The following is a 22950-nucleotide window of genomic DNA, read 5'->3' as shown; positions in this document are numbered from 1 at the left end:
TTTAAGCCATTAAGGTAATAAGTATCCTTACCAAATGGTCATGAATGTCACTTTTGTTCTAAGAATTATTTTTAAAGGTTTTTCCAATTCACCTCATGCTTATCGCCAATAAATGTCTCAATTTATTCAAGAACTTATGGGGGTAAAGTGTCAGCAATAAGCTTGATCCTGCAGCAGGGTCTGACGGGAAAGTTGGAAACAAAGCCATCACTCTCTCTTTGGGGCCCTTCTAAGTCTTCCAAATGAACTTCAGACCAAAAGTCTCGTATGTACTACCCACCCCCAAAGTGAGTGATTTGTTCCCTGTGTTTACACTGTCAACTGCACAATCTTTTTACTAAAGTTAAAATCATCTCATCATTTCTTCTTCCATATGGCATTGAGCAAATAAATCTGTTATAAAACATGTTTCTGTTATGTGGCTAACACTTTGTCTTTTTAGAGAAAATAAAGAACAGCAGATCTTCATAAGCCCACATACTTCAAAAGAACCAACTGATTGATTTTACATCTCAACATCTAAAGAAAAATAAATCTAGCTTTGTTTTCGGTTAAACTTTAAGTGTCTTTCCATTTCTGAATTTACTGTTTTCATGTTTTTACACTAGATGTGCCAGCTTTGTTTCTACAATGCAGCTCAAAGTTAATGTTTCTTGCCACTTAATTTGAAAATCAGTGATTCATTTACCCTTGTCCCAAACTACACATTACATTTCTGATATATTACCAAAATAGAATTAAGTAGGAGAAGGGGATGGAACTGATTTTAGACCACACCTTCTTGTAGTACTGACTAAAATGTACACGTTATATTCTACACAAAGTGAGTTTATTCTAATTTTAGATTGGCTTTTTAAAACCACAGCTTTAGCAGCAACAATCAGATTGCCAAACACTGCCCTTTCCTTTAAGGAGAACAGTCTCAGGTAAAAGCTGCATATAACTAGCAATAACGGAATTGAGTGGTTGTATACTGTTCATGAATTGAATGTTTTACGACTTGTATATGAATTGCTTTTTCCAAATTTGGAAAAATTTCAGCCATGTTTTAGAAAATTTTTTTAGCCTTTCCTTTTCTGACTCTAAAGACACAAATGTTAAGAGATTTTGTTGTAGACCCATAGTTCCCTGATGTTTTGTTCATCTGTATTCTATTTTGTTTTTCCTCTGTAATGACTGAGCCATTTCTATTGTTCCCTTATAAAGTTCAGTGATGTTTTTCCCTCTTTCCTCTCCATTCTGCTGTGCATATGCACTGAGGTGTTTTTTTTTTTTGTTTTAAATAAATGTTTTATTTTAGAATAGCTTTAAATTCACAGAAAAGTTGAAAAGAGAGAAAGGAGAATTCCTGTATAACCTGCACCCAATTTACCCTACTGTTAACATCTTACATTACTAGCAGATTTGTCATACCTATTAATATTGATACATTATTAAATAGAATCTATACTTTATTCAGATTTCCTTGTTTTTTTTTAACCTAATCATTTTTTTTTCCTGTTCCACAATTCCATCCAGGATACCACATTATATTTAGTTATCATGCCTCTTTAGCCTCCTCTAGACTGTAAGTGATAATCTTTTTTGGTAATCTTGACAGTTTAGAAGACACTGTAAAAAGGTCCTTCAGTTTGGGTTTGTCTGATCTTTTTCTCACAGTTAAAAATGGGGTTGTATTTTTGGGAGAAAGACCACAGTGGTAAAATGACTGTCATTCTTACCCCACCTTATCAAGGGTACATGCTATCAATATGACTTATCCTTGATGAGAACCTGGTTGAGGTAGTGTGTGCCAGGATTCTCCAATGTAAAGTTACTCCCCACCCCCACCCCTACCCCCATGGTTTTTGTACTCTTCATTTTTTTTAATTTTTAATTTTTAAATTTTTGGCCGTGCGCCATGCAGGATCTTAGTTCCCCGACCAGGGACTGAACTCATGTCCCCTGCAGTGGAATTGCGGAGTCTTAACGACTGGATCGCCAGGTAAGTCCCCATATTGTACTCTTTAGAAGGAAGTCACTAGACACAGCCCACTAAACGGGTGGGGAATTTTGCTCCACCTCCTTGAATGTGCAGCAATTACATAAATTATTAGTAATTCTGTGACAGAGATGTTTCTGTTCTCTCCCATTTATTTATTTATTTAATCACATATCAGTATGGACTCATAAGTAATTTATACTTTGTGTTATAAACCAACACTATATTATTTTACTGCTCAAATTGTTGCAGCTTTGGCTATTGGGAGCTCTTTCAGTTTGGCTCCTATGTTCTTTGACATACCCCCATCATTCTGTTTTTGAGTATTTTCTTAAGTTCCTACATACTTATCTTCTATGTTCCATGCCCCCAGAACCAGCCACTTCTCCATAGTTGCTTCCTTTTATTGGAGAATTACACTAGAAATTACTTATAGATCTATTTCATTTTCTATTTCTTTATAATTTTGTTTTGGAAAACAATGGGTTTCTAGGAACCTGACCATTTCATCTATGTTGTCCAATCTGCTGGCATATAATTACTCATAGTATTTCCATAATTATTTTATTTCTGTGGAATTGGTAATACTGCCTTACTTTCATTTCTGATTTTAGTTAATTTGAGCCTCTTTTTTTCTTATTCAATCTAGCTAAGGTTTGTGCATTTCATTACCTTGTCAAAGAATCAACTTTTGGTTTCATTGATTTTCTCTACTGTTTTTCTATTATTTATCTCTTTTCTAATCTATATTATCTTCTTCCTTCTGCTGGCTTTAGGTTTAATTTGCTCTTCTGTCTCTCAGTTCCTTAAGGTGTAAAGTTAGGTTATAGATTTGGGATCTCTTTTTCTTGTTCCGTATATGTGTTTACAGCTACAAATTCCCACCTTAAGTGTTACTTTCACCATATCCCATGAGTTTTGGTATACTGTGTTAACATTTTTACTCTCTCAAGGTATTTTCTAATTTCCCATATGATTTCTTCTTTGACTCATTGGTTTTTAAGAGCATCTTATTTTCTATATATTTATGACATTTCATTTTCTATTAATGATTTCTTGGTTTCATTAATTTTGATTGGAACAGATACTACATATGATTTCAATCTTTTTTTTTTTTTTTTGCGGTATGTGGGCCTCTCACTATTGTGGCCTCTCCCGTTGCAGAGCACAGGCTCTGGACGCGCAGGCTCAGCGGCCATGGCTCACGGGCCCAGCCGCTCCGCGGCATGTGAGATCTTCCCGGACCGGGGCACGAACCCGTGTCCCCTGCATCGGCAGGCGGACTCTCAACCACTGCGCCACCAGGGAAGTCCGATTTCCATCTTTTAAAATGTGTTAAAACTTGTTTTGCGGTCTATTCTAGAGAATGATTCATGTGCACATAAGAAAAAAATGTGTAGTCTACTGAACTTGGGTGGAGGCTTCTATATATCTGTTAGGTTCAGTTGGTTTATGACGTTGCTCAAGTCCTTTACTTAATTTTCATCTGGTTGTTTATTCCACCATTGAAAGTGGAATATTGAAGTGCTTACTACTGTAGAATTGTATGCTTTTCTCTTCGATTCTGTCAATGTTTGCTTCATATATTTTGAGACTCTGATGTTTGGTACATATATGCTTATACATTCTTTTTGGTGGATTGACCCTTTTACCAATATATAATGTCCTTTTCTGTCTCTTGTAACCATTTCTGACTTAAAGTCTACTTTGTCTGATAATAGTATAGCCTCCCTTACTGTCTTTTGGTTACTATTTGCATAGAATAACTTTTCCCATCTTTCATTTTCAACCTAAATGTGTTTTTAGATCTAAATTAAGTCTCTTATAAGACAGAATAGAGTTGGATCAATTTTTTAAAAATTCATTCTGGCAATCTCTATCTTTTGATAGAATTAATCCATTTACACTTAAAGTACTTATGACAAGGAATGACTTACTTCATCTACTTGGCTACTGGCTTCTGTTATGTATTATAGTTTTTTTGGCCTCATTTCCTCCATTACTGGCACCATTTGTGTTTAGTTGATTTTTTCGTCCTGATATATTTTGATTTCCATCTCATTTCTGTTTATATATATTCTGTAGATTTTTTTTATCATGGTGGTTATATATATAGCTATAACAATTTAATTTAAATTGATGTCAATTTAATTTCAATCATAAAAAAACTCTAGCGCTCTATCCTCTACCTTTATGTTACTGATCTCTCAAATTAAACCTGTATACATTGTGAGCCCAATAACAGATTTATAATTATTTTTATGTATTTGTTAAATTTTGAAGAAAAAAATGTGTTGCTATATACCAAAGTTAAAATAATACTGGCTTATATATTAGTCCATGCCTTTGCCTTTACTGGAGATGCTAGATGCTAGTCACCATCTAGTATCCTTTCATTTCAAAGAAATGAAATGAACTCCCTTTAACATTTCTTATAGGGCAGCTCCGGTAGTAATGAACTATCTCTGACTTTGTTTATCTTAGAATTTCTTAATTTTCCCCTCAATTTTAAAGGACCATCTAATGGATATAGAATTCTCATTTGACATTTCATTTCTTTCAGCACTTTACATATATTATCCCACTGCCTTCTGGTCTCCAAAGTTTCTGGGGAGAAATAGGGTGATAATTGTATTCAGGGTCCCTTGTAAGTGATGAGTCACTTCTCTCATTGCTTTCAAGATTTTCTGTATGTACTGTGACAGAGTATGTGCCTCAGTTTTGGTCTTTTGGGGCTTACACTTGCAGTTCATTGAGCTTGTTGGATTTGTAGATTCATGTATTTCATCAAGTTTGGAGTTTTTAGCCATAAGTTTTTCAAATAACTTTCTGTTCCTTTTTCTCTCTTCTCTTTTGGGACTCATATTATGTATTCATTGTCCCTCTTGAAGGTATCCCACAAATCTTTTGGTCTGTTCACTTTTCCTCATTCTTTTTCCTTTGTGATTCTCAGATTAGGTAATTTTGACTATCCTATCTTCTAGTTCTTTTTTCTGTCTTTTTGTCTCTTGTTGAAGTCCTATAGTGAATTTTTCATTTCAGACATTATACTTCTCAACTGCAAAATTTGTTTGGTTCCTTTTAATGTTTCCATCTTTTTGTTGTTCTAGTTTTATATTGTTTTCTTGATGTCCTTTAGTTCTTTTCCATGTTTTCTCTTAGCTCTCTGGTCATATATATGTATTTTTTTGCGGTACGCAGGCCTCTCACTGTTGTGGCCTCTCCTGTCGTGGAGCACAGGCTCTGGACGTGCAGGCCCAGCAGCCACGGCCCACGGGCCCAGCTGCTCCGCGGCACGTGGGATCCTCCCGGACTGGGGCACGAACCCGCACCCCCTGCATTGGCAGGCGGACTCTCAACCACTGTGCCACCAGGGAAGCCCTCTTTGGTCATATTTAAGACAGTTATCTTAAACTGTTTGTCCAGCAAGTTTAATGTCTGGGTCCCTCAAGGGTGGTTTTGCCTGTCAAAGAATTTTGTTCCCTTCAGTGAGCCATGTTTTCCTGTTTCTTTGTATACCTTGTGATATTCTGTTGAAAATTGGGCATTAGATTATTATAATGTGGCAATTCTGGAAATCAGATTCTCCTCTTCCCCAGGGTTTGCTGATTTTATTTTTTTAACTGTTGGGTGCTGTAGTAGTTATCTGTCCTGAGACTTTTCCAACCTATTTTTTTGTAAAGTCAATTGCTTGTAGTGTGTGATCACTGAACTCTCCATTCCTTTAGTTCATGCTCAACTAATATTTTGACAGATTTCCTTGTTAGGAGCTAAAACAAAACTGCCAAAAACAAACAACACAAAACTGAGAACCACCTCTCCCTGTCTTTGCAAACTGGATCTATTTTGTGGCACTCCTTAACCACTTACCTAGGTTTGCTTTATGCAAAATATATGCCTGAGGGGGAAGCTTAAGGTCTTCTCGAGTCTTTTCTGCCACTTTTCCTGCCTGTACTCTGTATTATGTGAAATAGATGAACACCTTGCATCAGTTCTTTAGGTATACCCCCCTGACAGGCCAGAACAGACATATACGATAATTTGCAAATAAGGTATGTTCTGCTCCCTCTGGTTTGAGGGAGGACCTGGGAACTGTGAAGCCACCCGCTCAAGACCAAGACCACCATTGCACTGGACAGTGTGAAGGGCAAGAATTAGTAAAAACACTAAAAAATTTTCTACCATTTTGTAGATGACTTTTTCTTGATTGTGTATTTGTTTAGTTGCTGTAAACCTTCATTTTTCAGAGTTCTGACAAAATTGTTTAAAAAATTGTTTCTGGGCTTCCCTGGTGGCGCAGTGGTTGAGAGTCCGCCTGCCGATGCAGGGGACGCGGGTTCGTGCCCCGGTCCGGGAGGATCCCACATGCCGCGGAGCGGCTGGGCCCGTGAGCCATGGCCACTGAGCCTGCGCGTCCGGAGCCTGTGCTCCGCAACGGGAGAGGCCGCAACAGTGAGAGGCCCGCGCCCCACAAAAAAAAAAAAAAAAAAAAAATTGTTTCTATGGGGGAATGAAAGCTTGGAGTTTTCTAGTTCACCATTTTGCTGACATCATTCTCTCTTACTATTAAATTTTAAGGGCTCTTTGGATAATTCTGGGTACAAGTCCTGAGTACAAGTGTTTGATTAGCAAATTTTCTTCCAGTCTGTGGCTTATGTTTTCATTCTCTTAACAGTGTCTTTTAGAGCACAATTTTAAAATTATAATGAAATCCAACATATCAATTTTTTTACTTTCATAAATCTTCTTTTGGTGTTGTATGTAAAAAGATATCAAGAACCCCAGCTCACAGATTTTTTCCTCTGTTTTTGGCTTCTAGATGCTTTTGTTCTGCATTTTACATTTATGTCTATGATCCATTTTAAGTTTATTTTTGGGTAAGATATGAGGCCTGAATTTGAGGTTGTTGTTTTTTTATAACATATGGACATTCAATTGTTCTGGTACTATTTGATGAAAGGCTATCCATTCTCCATTAAATTGCCTTTGCACTTTTTGTCAAAATTCACTTGATTTTATGTGTGTGTATCTATTTGAGCTCTTCATTCTGTTCCACTGAATAACAAGAGTATTCTTTCACCAATATCACATACCTTGAAATTGGGAAATGTCATTCTAACTTTGTTCTTTTTCAGATTTATTTTGGCTATTGTTGATCCCTTGATTTTCCATATAAATCTTAGAATCAGTTTATTGATAAAAACTTCCTGGAATCATGATTGAGACTGCCTTGAATCTATAGATCAAGTTTGAGAAAACTGGTATCTTAAGTTGTCCAATCCATAAATACAAAACAGCTCTCCATTATTTAGATGTTCTTTGATTTCTTTCATCAGTGTCTTGTAGTTTTCTGCAAACACATCCTATATTTTGTCAATTTATCCTTAAGTACTTCCTCTTGTTTTCAGTGCAATTTTATTGTTTTTGTTTTTAAACAAGTTTCAATTGTTCATTTCTAATATACAGGAGAGCAATAACTTTTGCAAAAAGGCCATGGATCCTGTAAAATTGCTACATTCGCTTATTATTTCCAGGAATGTTTTGGTATATCTTAGGGAGGTTTCTATATAGAAAATGTCAGGTGTCAATAAAGACAGTTTTATTTCTTCCTTTTCAATCTGTATACTTTCCTCCCCCTTTTCTTACCTTACTGTACTATAGTCAGGAGTTCTAGTAAGAGTGGTGAGAAATTAACCCCTGCCTTATTCCCTAACTCAGAGGGCAGGTGTTCTGACTCCCACAACAAGTATGTTGCTAGCGTCAGATCCTTCATACATACCCTTTCTTAGGTCATACTCTCATATTGCTCATGTTTTGAGAGTGGTTCTTTTTTTCCCCATTATTGGTGTCTTAGTATGTTCAGGTTGCTATATCAAGATTGCCATAGACTGGGTGGTCTATAAACAACAAACACTTATTTCTCATAGTTCTGGAGGCTGGGAACTCCAAGTTCAAGGTGTCAGTAGATTCACTATGTGATGTGGGCCCATTTCCTCACTCACAGATGGCTGTCTTCCTGAGGTATCCATATGATAGAAAGGGTGAGTGAGCTCTCTGGGGTTCTTTTTATAAAGGCACTAGTCCCATTCATGACGGCTCTGCCCTCATGACCAAATAACCTCCCAGAGGCCCCACCTCCAAATACCATCACTTTGGAGGTTAGGATTTCAACATGCTTTTGGGGGGATACAAACATACAAATGCATTGTAAATTTAGTAAAATAAAAAAAAATATCCCATTGATATGATCGTACAGTATTTCTTACTGTCTTTTACTGTAACTCTTATTTATTGGTTTATAAACATAGAACCAGTCTTGCATTTCTGGAATGAAACCCATTTGGATATATCACCCATTTATATATTGTTGGATTTGGTTTCCTAATATTTATGAAAGATTTTTAGATCTAAGTTCATGAGAAATATTAGTCTATAGTTTTCTTTTAGTTTTCTCATTGCATATTAGAATTCTAGGCTCATGAAATGGTGGGGAATTGTTCCCTGCTCTTTACCTTCCTTGAAGAGTTTGTATAGAATTGGTGTTATTTCTTAAAAGTTTGGTAGAATGCACTGGTGAAATCATCTAGGTCTGGTGTTTTCTTTTTTAGATGGTTTTAAACTCTAAGTTAAATTTCTTTTATAGATATAGAACTACTCAGGTTAGTTATTTTGTCACAAGTACATTTGGAAGTTTGTGTTTCAAGGAATTGGTCTATTTTGTCCAAATAGTCAACTTTATGGGCACAGAACTGTTTGTAGTATTACACTTTTAGTGACTAAGGGATCAGCAGTGCTGACTTCTCTTTCATAACTGGTATTGGTAACTTGTGTCTTTTCTCTGTTAGCCTAGGTAGAGATTAATCAATTTATTGATTTTTCAAAGAACTTATCTTGTTTTAATTTTCTCCATTCTTTTCCTATTTTCAATTTCACTGATTTATGCTCTAATTGTTATTGTTTCCTTTTTCTGCTTGCTTTAAGTTTAATTTCCTTTTTTTAGTTTCCTAAGGTGGATACTTTGGTTACTGATTTTACATCTTCTTTCCTATTATGTGCACTTAGTGCTATAAACTAACTTCTGAGTATTGCTTTAGTTGCAACTCATTTCATTTTAAATGAAAAATTATTTTTCATTTAAAAAAATTCTGAAAATTTCTCTTGTGATTTCTTATTTGATCCATGCATCATTTAGAAACGTGTTGGCTAATTTCCAAATATTTTGGAGTACTCCAGCTATCTTTCTGTACGTGATTTCTTATCTACTTCTGGTATAGTCTGAGAACATATTTTTAATTTCTATACTTTTAACTTTGTTAAAGTGTGCTTTTTGATCTAGAATCATTCTATTTTGGTTAACATTTCATGTATACTTGTGAATTAAGTGTATTCTCTTGTAGTTGGAATAGTCTGTGTGTGTGTGTGTGTGTGTGTGTATGTATCAGTAGATCCAAATTGGTTGATACTGCTGTTCAGGTCATCTATATCCTTACTAATTTTATGCCTTCTTGATCTACCAATACTGACAGAGCAGAGTTTAAGGCTCCAACTCTAATAGTGAATTTGCCTATTTCTCTTTCCAGTTCTATCAGATTTTCCCCCCTGTATTTTGAATTTGTTGTCAGGTACATAAATGTTTAGGACTGTTATGTCTTCTTTAGAGAATTGACCTCAGTATGCAATGTTTCTCTATCTTTGGTAACCTTCCATGTTTTGAAGTATACTTTGTCTGAAATTAGTATACTTACTTCAATTTTCTTTTGGTTGGTGTTAGCATGGCATATTTTTCTATTTCTCTTTACTTTTAAGCTATCTGAGTCTTTGTGTTTAGATTACCCTCTTGTAGCCATTCATTTTATATGAATCCATTTTATTTCTCCTCTTAGTGTATCATTTACACTTCTTTTAAAATCTTTTTAGTGGTTGCCTAGTGTTTACAGTATACATTTTAAAGTAATCTACATCCACCTTACAATAACACTATAACAATGCCACTTCACATGTAGTGCATGCACCTTATAACAGTGTATTCCCTATGGTCTTTGCCATCCCTTGTGCTACTGCTGTCATTAACTTATCCATATGCTATAATCACCTAATACCTTGTTACTGTTGTTTTCAATTGCATCCTGAACATTCTAAGCATTGTTATGTGACTGGATCTTCTTTATCTTCTGTTATAGCAGGCTTCCTCTGACACTGTGGCAGCTGGAGAGGGAAATACTGTTTCTCACTGCCACGTGAGTTTTGAAGCCTAGGTTCTCCACTTGGCCTCTCTGGACACCATGGGGTAGGGACTGGACCCACTTTTTGCTGCTAGTCAGTGCTGAAAGTCTTGGTTCCCCATCAGGCCTTCTCTGCCATCACCCTATTAGAAAGGTGGAGTGGTACCTTGTTACAGCAGAATGGGGGACGTCAGTCTTTACTAATGGAGGTGGGCTTCACTTTTTTCCATGGTGTTTTAGCCGAGGTAGGGCAGTTTTCTAATATTTTCTGTCTTTCTATGCTGCTCCTTTCCTTTTCCCTGTCTAGAGGAAACAGCCTTTACTTGGGCTTTTTTTGCCTGTGCCCATTGGTGTTTCTGGGTTGCTTGTTTTATACAGCACCCAAGCTCAAATATGTTAGACAAAAATAAAACTGAGGAAACTGTTTTTTCTTGGGTTCTGAGATTACTAGCCAGTCTGTGTCCTTCTCTCCACTGTCCAAAGTCTTATGTTTGTTTTATATATAATGTCTAGGGTTTTAGTTGTATTTAAGGGGAGGAACAGGGTATGTCTAATCAATCATATCTGAAACTATCAGTCCCCAGAATTTTAATACTTTAAAACTGCTTTTAAATTTTTGTGTGACTTTTAAATATGTAAAATATTTATGTAGTTCAAAAATCCACACTGTATAAAAAGATATATTCAGAGGCTCATATCCATTCCTGTCCCCTCCATTCATTCCCTTCCTTCCCATTTTTATTACTTTCTGATTTTCTTCCAGTATTTCATTTTTGCAAATATAAGCAATTACATATATTCCTGTTTTTCTTACTCAAAAGATAACTTTTAATACACACTGTTCTGCTTCTCTCTTTTTGACTTAATATATACTGAATATTACTCCTTACCTGTTTAAAAACTCTTCCTATACTATGGTTGCTTAACATTCATTTGTGGGTAGATGTAACCCAAGTTTAAGTCAACTAGTCAATGATGAACATTTGTGTTGTTGATGTTTTATCAACTATGCTATGATGAATGACCTGTGTATGTTATCATATTATATCTGTGCAGGTATAGCTTTAAGATAGATTCCTGGGGATGAGATTGCTGGGTAAAATCTAATACCTCTGGAATTTTTTTAGTGCCAAAAATGTACACTTATTAAAGGCAGATCTGATTGTGTTACTATTTTATTTAAAACCTTTAATGGCTACTCATTGCTTAAAAACTTCAGAATATGGCATCATTATATTCTCTTGGTCCTCTTCCACATCTTATACCATATGTCTATATCTATTTTTATATAAAAATTTATTTATTTTTGGCTGTGTTGGGTCTTTGTTGCTGCTTGCGGGCTTTCTCTAGTTGTGGTGAGCAGGGGCTACTCTTTGTTGTGGTGTGCAGGCTTCTCATTTCAGTGGCTTCTCTTGTTGCAGAGCACAGGCCCTAGGCGTGCGGGCTTCAGTAGTTGTGGATCACGAGCTCTAGAGGGCAGTCTCAGTAGTTGTGGTGCATGGGCTTAGTTGCTCCATGGCATGTGGGATCTTCCCGGACCAGGGCTCAAACCCGTGTCCCCTGCATTGGCAGGCGGATTCTTAACCACTGCGCCACCAGGGAAGCCCCCATATGTCTTCTTGCTTTCTTCATTCCAGCCTCACTAATCTATTTTTAGGACCCTGTGCTCACTATCTTCTCTTCTACCAAGAATCTTGATGCCTGTTCTCTGCTTGGAATACTTACATTTTTTATTTCACTTCTTCCTACACTTTCCTTAGAGCTTTCCTCAAGCATCACTTTATCGTAACATTTCTTTTTGAGTTTGAAAAACTTTATAAAATAGTAAATAGTCCAGTGAACACCTCTCCTGATATATCCTTCATCCAGTATCAACAAATATCACACCTTTTTATTTATTTTTATTTTTTTAGTTTTAGGCTGTGCTGTGCAGCATGCAGGATCCTAGTTCCCCAACCAGATATCTAACCCATGCCCCCTGCATTGGAGGCATGGAGTCTTAACCACTGGATTGCCAGGGAAGTTTCATATCACACCTTTTTTATGGAAAGATTTCACTGCACTCCCTAAAGTCAAGCACCGCTATTAGAGAAACTGCATTTCATATTTTTGCTTCCTGATGCCTATCAAATTTACAAAGTTACATTTGGTTATATAATTTAAGTTTCCCTCTCAAAATGTTGAGCTCCCTGAAAGCAGAGATGGACTGCATTTTGTTCACAATTACTTTTCTAGTGCTGAAGGAGAAATCTATAGCACTAAATGATTACATTAGAAAACAGGAAACGTCCAAAACAGTCTCACATTAAGAAACTACAAAAGAGCACAACAAACCCAACTTAAGCAGAAGGAAAAAATAAAATGCAGAAATCAATGAAGTTAAAAACAGAAAAATGACAGAGAAAAATCAATGATAGAAGAAGTTGGTTGAAAAGAGCGATGAAACTGACAAATTTTATTTGAGAGAGAACAAATTATCAATACGATGAATAAAACAGGAATATAAATACAGATCTTACAGACATTAAAATGAAAACAAGAGAGTAGTATGAGCAACTCTGCACTTATAAATCTGACAAGTTAAATAAAATGGGCTAATTGCTAGAAAGAAAAGCAAAAATACCATAGTTCGTCCAATAGAGACAATTTAAAGAGTCTTATAACTATTAAGGAAACTGAATTTGTAAGTTAAAGCATCCAGAAAGGATATCTCCAGGCCCAGGTGCTTTTGCTAGAGAATTCTACCAAACATTCAAAGAAGAATAAACAAAACTACACAATCTCTTCCAGAAAATACAACAGGAGGAAACATTTTCCAACTAATTTAATGAGGCCGGCATTATCCTGATATAAATCCTAGACAAAAACAGTATAGAACTGTAGACCAATGTTTCTCATGAATAAAAATGAAAAACTACTTTAAAAATATTAGCAGATATAATTGAGCAATAAATAAAAAGAATTATATGACATGACCAAGTAAGGTTTATTCCAAGTATGCAAGGCTGGTTTACTATTTGAAAATCAGCCAGTGTAGTCTACCATGTTAATGGCGTAAATGAGAAAATCCACATAATCACAGTAGATACAACAAAAGTATTTGACAAAATTCAATACCCATTCATGAAAAATACTCTCTTAAAACTAGGAATAGAGGAAACCTTCCTCAAGTTGATAAAGAATATCTGTAGAAAATCTGCTAACATCACTTGGTGAAAGACAGAATGCTTTTCCTCTGAGGTTGGAAACAAGGCAAATGTGTCTGCTCTCATCACTCCTAAGAAAGTTCATCAAGGTCTCAGCATAAAAGAACAACATATAAAAATGTTTCTATAAACTAGCAAATGATAAGGAGACAGAAATTTAAAATACAGTAACATTTACAATTACTCAAAATAAAATATTGGGGTATAAATCTAACAAAACGTGTATAGGACTTTTATGCTGAACACTAAAAAACACAGATGAAAAAAATCAAAGATATAAATAAATATATTAGGAACTTTGAATGGCAACACAGCAAAGATGGTAGCTTACAAAATTGATAATTTATATATTTTTAATATAATTTGTATCAAAAACCAAGCAAGCATTTAAAAAACGTAATGACATTATTCCAAAATTTATATGTGAAGGCAAAGTAACTAGAATAGCCAAAACAATACTGAAAAATAAGTATAACATGGGAAGCAGTACTCTACCTGATTTAGAGAACCCAGAAAAAGATCCACCCAAGGACACCAAAACGATTTTTTGACAAAGTTGAAAAAGAAACTCAATGAAAGAAAGATAATGGTACATGAACAAATGGATAGGTTAATAAATGATTTCAACTTAGGGACTTCCCTGGTGGTCTAGTGGCTAAGACTCCACGCTCCCAATGCAGGGGGCCTGGGTTCGATCCCTGCTCAGGGAACTAGATCCCACATGCCGCAACTAAGAGTTCGCATGTATATAAAAATCACAGGATCATCTCAATAGATGCTGAAAAAGAATCTGGCAAAATACCACATCTTGTCATAATAACAACCCTTGGCAGATTGGGTAAAGAAGGAACATACCTCAGCATAATAAAGGCCATATACAACAAACTGAAAAGCTTTTTGTCTAATATCAGGAGCAATATAAGGATGCCCACTCTCACCACTATTATTCAATATAGTATTGGAAGTTCTAGCTACAGCAATTAAGCAAGACAAAGAAAATAAAGGCATCCAAATCAGGAAGGAAGAAGCAAATCTTTCGCTATTTGCAGATGATATAATTCTACATTTAGAAAATCTCGAAGACTCAACCAAAAAACTGTTGGAACTAATCAACAATTTCAGTAAAGTTTCAGTGTACAAAATCAACATACATAAATCAGTTGTATTTCTCTACACTAAGAATGAATGAAACATCTGAAAAAAGAAATAAAACTATTCTATTCACCATAGCACCAAAAACAATAAAACACGTAGGAATAAATTTAACCAAAGGAAGTAAAAAATCTCTACAATGAAAACTACGAGATTTTTTTGACAGAAATCGAAGAAGACACAAACAAATGGATCTGAGTTCATGGATCATAAGAGAACAGACTTGTGGTTGCCAAGGGGGAGGAGAGGACAGGGAGGGATGGACTGGGAGTTTGGGATTAGTAGAAGCAAACTATTATATATAGAATGTATAAACAACAAGGTCCTACTGTATAGCACCGGGAATCAATATCCCTATGATAAATTATAATGGAAAAGAATATGAAAAAGACTTGATTTAGAGAACCCAGAAAAAGATCCACCCAAGGACACCAAAACGATTTTTTGACAAAGTTGAAAAAGAAACTCAATGAAAGAAAGATAATGGTACATGAACAAATGGATAGGTTAATAAATGATTTCAACTTAGGGACTTCCCTGGTGGTCTAGTGGCTAAGACTCCACGCTCCCAATGCAGGGGGCCTGGGTTCGATCCCTGCTCAGGGAACTAGATCCCACATGCCGCAACTAAGAGTTCGCATGCCGCAACTAAAGATCCCATATGCTGCAACAAAGATCCCACACACGGCAATGAAGATACCCAGTGCAGCCAAATAAATAAATATTTTAAAAAATGATCTCCACTTAAACTTCACTCCATATAAAAAATTAACTCAAAATGTACCACAGATTTAAATATAATGTAAAATGATGTAATTTTTACAATTTGGAGAAAACCACTGGACCAAGGACTTAGTGAAGTGTTCTTAGGTACACACGCACATACAAAATCCAGATAAATTGGACTTTGTCAAAATTTAAAATTTAGGCTCTGCAGAAGACCTTATGAAGAGGATGAAAAAACAAGTTACCCCTTTGCAGCCTTTACCACCAAGTACCCCAAGAGATCTCACTGTTGCAACAGACACTTGCAAGTTTTTTCACTGAGAACACCTACGGTCTTTGCTTATGGTTATCTTAGCTGATGGGGCTGCCTGGAGCCCATGCTGCTACAATGCTCTAGAGCAGGAGATTCTATTGTGCTCCCTTTGGGGCTGGAGCCACTACAATCTCCCACCCCTCCCTGGCAACACCATGCACATGCTTGAGCTCTGGACTCTAGTGTTGCCACTGTGTATGCCTGTACTCTGACACCAAAAGGGATCCCCTTTGCTGAGACATCCCTCTGCAAGAAAAAAGGAGAGCAAGAGGAATCAAGCAAACTTTGCCAGCAAGAACCCTAGCAGTCCTTGCCCTTGCTGCAGATAACTGCAGCATTTACTGTCAAAGACCCCCATAGTCTTTGCGAATGCTGACCTCAGTTGATAGAGCTGCCTGAAGTCCACAACTGGCACCCAACCCAGCTGCCCCCTTCATATCATCCACAGGTGAAGGTCTTTCCCTACTGAATCTAGTCTGTAAAGTCTGGAAGAGGTAACTATTCCTTCACCAGCAAAAACATCAATGCAAAGTTACAAGGAACGTGAGAAATAAAGGAAACATGACACCACCAAAGGAAAACAATGTATTTCCAGTAGCAAACTCCAAAGATATGGAAATCTACAAAATGTCTGACAAAGAATTAAAAATGTTTTAAAGAAGATCAGCAAGCTAGAAGAGAACACAGATAGACAACTCAATGAAATCAGGAAAACATTACATGAACAAAATGAGAAGTTAAACAAAGATATAGAAATCATAAAAAAATAAAAAAGTGTATTTAAAGAAATTATGGCTTCAATATCCCTATGATAAATTATAATGGAAAAGAATATGAAAAAGACTGTATATATATGTATAACTGAACCACTTTGCTGTACAGCAGAAATTAACACAACATTGTAAATCACCTATACTTCAATAAAATAAATTTTAAAAAAGAATATTGTTAAAATGTCCATACCACCCAAAGCCATCTACAGATTCAATGCAATCCCCATCATAATGCCAAAGGCATTCTTCCCAGAAATAGAAAAAACTCCTAAAATCTGTATTGACTGGCAAACGGCCCTGAATAGCCATAGCAATCTTGAGGAAAAAGAACAAAGCTGGAGGTATCACACTTCCTGATTTCAAACTATACTAAAAAGCTACGGTAGTAAAGACAGTATGGTACTGGCACAAAAACTGACAGGCCAATGGAACAGAATAGAGATTCCAGAATTAAACCCCTGCTTATATGGTCAACTAATATTTGACAAGGTAGCCAAGACCACCCAATGGGAAAAAGATAGTCTCTTCAATAAATGGTGCTAGGAAAACTGGAGAAACACATGCAAAGCAATAAAACTGAAGCCCTGACTTACACCGCTCACAAAAATTAACTTGAAATGGATCAAACATTTAAACATGAGACCTGATACTATAATACTCCTAAAAGAAAACACAAGGAAGGGCTTCCCTGGTAGTGCAGTGGTTAAGAATCTGCCTGCCAATGCAGGGGACACGGGTTCGAGCCCTGGTCTGGGAAGATCCCACATGTCGTGGAGCAACTAAGCCCATGTGCCACAACTCCTGAGCCTGCGCTTTAGAGCCCGCACTCCACAACTACTGAACCCTGTGCACCACAACTACTGAAGCCCGTGCGCCTAGAGCCCATGCTCTGCAACAAGAGAAGCCACTGCAATGAGAAGCCTGAGCACTGCAACAAAGAGTAGCCCCTGCTTGCTGCAACTAGAGAAAGCCTGCATGCGGCTACAAAGATGCAATGCAGCCAAAAATAAATAAAATAAAATAAATAAAATTTTAAAAAGAAAAAGAAAACACAAGGAAGAAGATCCTTGACAATGGCCCTGGCAATACTTTTTTTAATAGGACACCAAAACCACAAACAACAAAATGTAAAAATCAACAAATGGGACTACATTAAACTTAAAAGCTTTTGAACAGCAAAAGAAACAATTAACAAAATGAAAAGACAACATAAAAAGTGTATTTAAAGAAATTATGGCTATTTCTAGAAACATACAACCTACCAAGACTGAATCAGGAAGAAATAAAATCTGAACAGAACAATAATGAGCAAAGAGATTGAATCAGTAATCAAAAACCTCCCAACACAGACAATCCCAGGACCAGGTGGCTTCACTTGACAAATTCTACCAAATATTAAAGAAGAATTAATACCAATTCTTTTCAAACTTTTCCAAAAAATTGAGGAAAAGGGAATACTTTCAAACTCATTCTATGAGGCCAGCATTACCCTGATACCAAAGCCAGAGATGGACACCAGAAGAAAACTATACACCAGTATCCCTGACAAATATAGATGCAAAAATTCTCAAGAAAATATTAGTAAACCAAATTCAAGAACACATAAGAAAGATAATACACCATTATCAAGTGGGATTTATACCTGAGATACAAGGATGGTTCAACATATGCAAATTAATAAATGTAATATATCACATTAATAAAATGAAATATAAAAATCACAGGATCATCTCAATAGATGCTGAAAAAGAATCTGGCAAAATACCACATCTTGTCATAATAACAACCCTTGGCAGATTGGGTAAAGAAGGAACATACCTCAGCATAATAAAGGCCATATACAACAAACTGAAAAGCTTTTTGTCTAATATCAGGAGCAATATAAGGATGCCCACTCTCACCACTATTATTCAATATAGTATTGGAAGTTCTAGCTACAGCAATTAAGCAAGACAAAGAAAATAAAGGCATCCAAATCAGGAAGGAAGAAGCAAATCTTTCTCTATTTGCAGATGATATAATTCTACATTTAGAAAATCTCGAAGACTCAACCAAAAAACTGTTGGAACTAATCAACAATTTCAGTAAAGTTTCAGTGTACAAAATCAACATACATAAATCAGTTGTATTTCTCTACACTAAGAATGAATGAAACATCTGAAAAAAGAAATAAAACTATTCTATTCACCATAGCACCAAAAACAATAAAACACGTAGGAATAAATTTAACCAAAGGAAGTAAAAAATCTCTACAATGAAAACTACGAGATTTTTTTGACAGAAATCGAAGAAGACACAAACAAATGGATCTGAGTTCATGGATCATAAGAGAACAGACTTGTGGTTGCCAAGGGGGAGGAGAGGACAGGGAGGGATGGACTGGGAGTTTGGGATTAGTAGAATAGAAAGCCTGCATGCGGCTACAAAGATGCAATGCAGCCAAAAATAAATAAAATAAAATAAATAAAATTTTAAAAAGAAAAAGAAAACACAAGGAAGAAGATCCTTGACAATGGCCCTGGCAATACTTTTTTTAATAGGACACCAAAACCACAAACAACAAAATGTAAAAATCAACAAATGGGACTACATTAAACTTAAAAGCTTTTGAACAGCAAAAGAAACAATTAACAAAATGAAAAGACAACATACAGAATGGAAGAAACATTTTGTAAAACATATATCTGATAATATCCAAAATATATGAAGAACTCATACAACTCAATAACAAAAGAACAACCCAATTAAAAAATGGGCAGAATATCTGAATAGATATTTTTCTAAATAAGACATATAGATGGCCAACAGATGCATGAAAAGATGCTCTATGTCATAAATCATGAAGGAAACGCAAATCAAAACCACAATGAGGTATCATATCACACCTGTTAGAACAGCTATTATCAAAAGACAAGAAATAACAATTGCTGGTGAGGATGTGGAGAAAAAGGAACACTTGGTGCACTGTTGGTGGGAATATAAATTGGTACAGCCATTGTGGAAAAGAGTATGGAAGCTCCTCAAAAAATTAAAAAATAGAACTACCATATGATACAGCAATTCCACTTCTGGGCATTTATCTCAAGGAAACAAAAACACTAACTCAAAAAGATATGTGTACCCCCATGTTCATTGCTGCATTATTTACAGTAATCAAGATATGGAAGCAACCTAAATGCCCACTGATAGATGAATGGATAAAGAAAATGTGGTACACATATACAATAGAATATTTGGCCATGAGAAAGGAGGACATCCTGCCATTTGATTTAAGACAACATGGATGGACGTTTAGCACATTATGCTAAGTAAGATAAGTCAAACAGAGAAAGGCAAATACTGTATGATGTTACCTATATGTGGAATTTTTAAATGCCGAACATATAAAAACAGAGAATAATACCATAGCTTCCAGGCGATGGCGGGGTAGGGGACAGGACAGATGTTGTTTAAGGGTACAAACTTGCAACGAGTAGTAAATAAGCCCTAGAGATATAATGCACAGCACAGTAAAAAGAGGAAACAATGTTGTATTATAATGAACAAATTTGCTAAGAGACTATAACTTAATTACTCCAACTACAAAAAAGGATAATTATATAGTGTGATAGAGGTGTTAATTATCGTTACAATGGCAAACATATTACCATATATAAATGTATCAAATTAACAAGTTAAATACCTTAAATTTATACAATGTTATATGTCAAATATATTTCAATAAAAAAGTAAAAAGAATAAAAAAGGAATTATGGCTAAAAAGTTCTCAAATCTTGGGAGGGAAATGGACATCCAGATTCATGAAACTCAAGGGCCCCAAATAAGATTAACATAAAGTACATTGAGACTCATCATCAAATTGTCAAAAGTCATGGACAAGGAGAATTTTGAAAGCAACAAGAGAAAAGTGACTCATCACATAGAAGGGAACTCCCATAAGACTGTTAGTAGATTTCTCAGCACAAACCTTGCAGGCTGGGACAGAGTGGGGTGTTACATTCAAAACACTAAAAGAAAAAACCTGCTAAACTAGAATACTACACTTGGCAAAAGTATCCTTTACAAATGAAGAAAAATAAAGTCTCCTCCAGACAAAGAAAAACCAATGGAGTTTGTAACCATTAGACCAGCCTTATAAGAAATGCTTAATTAAGGGAGTTCTTCAAAATGAAATGAAAATACATTAAAGAGCAACATTAAAGTCTCACTGATGAAGGCAAATGAATACAGAATAATGTAGCACTGTAATAGTTAAATTACTTTTAATGATAATATAAAAATTAAAAAATAAAAATTAGATAAAGATTATATAATAGGTCCGTAATATGAAAAAGAAGCAAACTCTGACAAGAACATAAAGTGTGGAGTTTTTGTGTGCAGCTGACATTATCAACTTAAAATAGATGGTTATAACTACAAAATATTTTTGCAAAAGTCAAGCTAACTAAAAACAAAGAAAAAAACCTACAATAGATACACAAAAGATACTGTGAAAAAGAATCAAAGCAAATCAACAAAAATTATTAAATAATAAAGGAAGACAGCAAGACAGGAAGAGAGGTACAAAACAATTACAAGAGACACAGAAAACAATGAACAATATGGCAACAGTAAGTCCTCACTTACTAATAATGACGATAAATATATTAAATGCTAAAATCAAAGACAAAGATTACCTGAATGGATAAAAAACAACTTTCAGAGATGTGCAATCTACAAGAGACTCATTTTAAATTTAAAGACAAATATAGGCTGAAAGTGAAGGATGGAAAAGGCTATTCCACAGAAATGGTAACGAAAAGAAAGAACAAGTCCCTCCCACCAGGAAACTTGCACAAGCCTCTTAGATAGCCTCATCCACCAGAGGTCAGACAGCAGAAGCAAGAGGAACTACAATCCTGCAGCCTGTGGAATAAAAACCACATTCACAGAAAGACAGACAAGATGAAAAGGCAGAGGGCTATGTACCAGATGAAGGAACAAGATAAAAACCCAGAAAAACAACTAAATGAAGTGGAGATAGGCAACATTCCAGAAAAAGGATTCAGAATAATGATAGTGAAGATGAGCCAGGACCTCGGAAAAAGAATGGAGGTATAGGAACATACATATCAATAATTACCTTAAACGTGAATGGATTAAATGCTCCAACCAAAAGACACAGGCTTGCTGAATGGACACAAAAACAAGAACTGGGCTTCCCTGGTGGTGCAGTGGTTGAGTCCTCCTGCCGATGCAGGGGACACGGGTCCGTACCCCAGTCTGGGAGGATCCCACATGCTGCGGAGCGGCTAGGCCCATGAGCCATGGCCGCTGAGCCTGCGTGTCCGGAGCCTGTTATAGATCACATCTTGGGTCACAAATCAAGCCACGGTAAATTTGAGAAAATTGAAATCACATAAAGCATCTTTTCTAACCACAACGCTGAGATTAGAAATGAATTACAGGGAAAAAAACGTAAAAAACACAAACACATGGAGGCTAAACAATATGTTACTAAATAACCAAGAGATCACTGAAGAAATCAAAGAGAAATCAAAAAATACCTAGAGACAAATGACAATGAAAACACAACGATCCAAAACCTATGGGATGCAGCCAAAGTTCTAAGGGGGAAGTTTATAGCTATACAAGCCTACCTCAAGAAACAAGAAAAATCTCAAACAATCTAACCTTACACCTAAAGGAACTAGAGAAAGAAGAACAAACAAAACCCAAAGTTAGCAGAAGGAAAGAAATCATAAAGATTAGAGCAGAAATAAATGAAATAGAAAGAAAGAAAACAATAGCAAAGATCAATAAAGCTAAAAGCTGGTTCTTCGAGAAGATAAACAAAACTGATAAACCATTAGCCAGACTTATCAAGAAAAAGAGGGAGAGGACTCAAATCAATAAAATTAGAAATGAAAAAGGATAAGTTACAACAGACACCACAGAAATACAAAGCATCCTAAGAGACTACTACAAGCAACTCTATGCCAATAAAATGGACAACCTGGAAGAAATGGACAAATTCTTAGAAAGGTATAACCTTCCAAGACTGAACCAGGAAGAAATAGAAAATATGAACAGACCAATCACAAGTAATGAAATTGAAACTGTGATGAAAAATCTTCCAACACACAAAAGATGGCTTCACAGGTGAATTCTATCAAACATTTAGAGAAGAGCTAATACCTATCCTCAAACTTTTCCCAAAAACTGCAGAGGAAGGAACACTCCCAAACTCATTCTATGAGGGCACCATCACCCTGATACCAAAACCAGACAAAGATACTACAAAAGAAGAAAATTACAGACCAATATCACTGATCAATATAGATGCAAAAATCCTCAACAAAATACTAGCAAACAGAATCCAACAACACATTAAAAAAGAAAAAAAGAAAGAAGTGGCTATACCTACAGCAGACAAAACAGACTGCCTCTAGAGACAAAGGAAATCATCACATGATAAAAAGGTAAATTCCACAGAAGGTATAACTATTATAAACATATGCACACCCACTCTAGAGTGTGCATGTGTGTGTGTGTGTCTGTGTGTGTGTGTATATATATATATATATATATATATATA

General features: G+C 35.8%; 1 protein-coding gene across 4 annotated transcripts in view; it reads right to left on the bottom strand.

Annotated features, from left to right (window-relative positions):
- Nucleotides 1-22950, bottom strand: part of ZNF782 (zinc finger protein 782) — a 59949-nt gene that overhangs the window by 11972 nt on the left and 25027 nt on the right. The window lies entirely within an intron of this gene.

The sequence above is a fragment of the Neophocaena asiaeorientalis genome, unplaced genomic scaffold (assembly GCF_003031525.2).
Source record: "Neophocaena asiaeorientalis asiaeorientalis breed wild unplaced genomic scaffold, Neophocaena_asiaeorientalis_V1.1 scaffold247, whole genome shotgun sequence".
NCBI classification, from domain to species: domain Eukaryota; kingdom Metazoa; phylum Chordata; class Mammalia; order Artiodactyla; family Phocoenidae; genus Neophocaena; species Neophocaena asiaeorientalis.
Note: the sequence above shows the minus strand (reverse complement) of the source record. Positions and strands in the feature narration are given on the sequence as shown.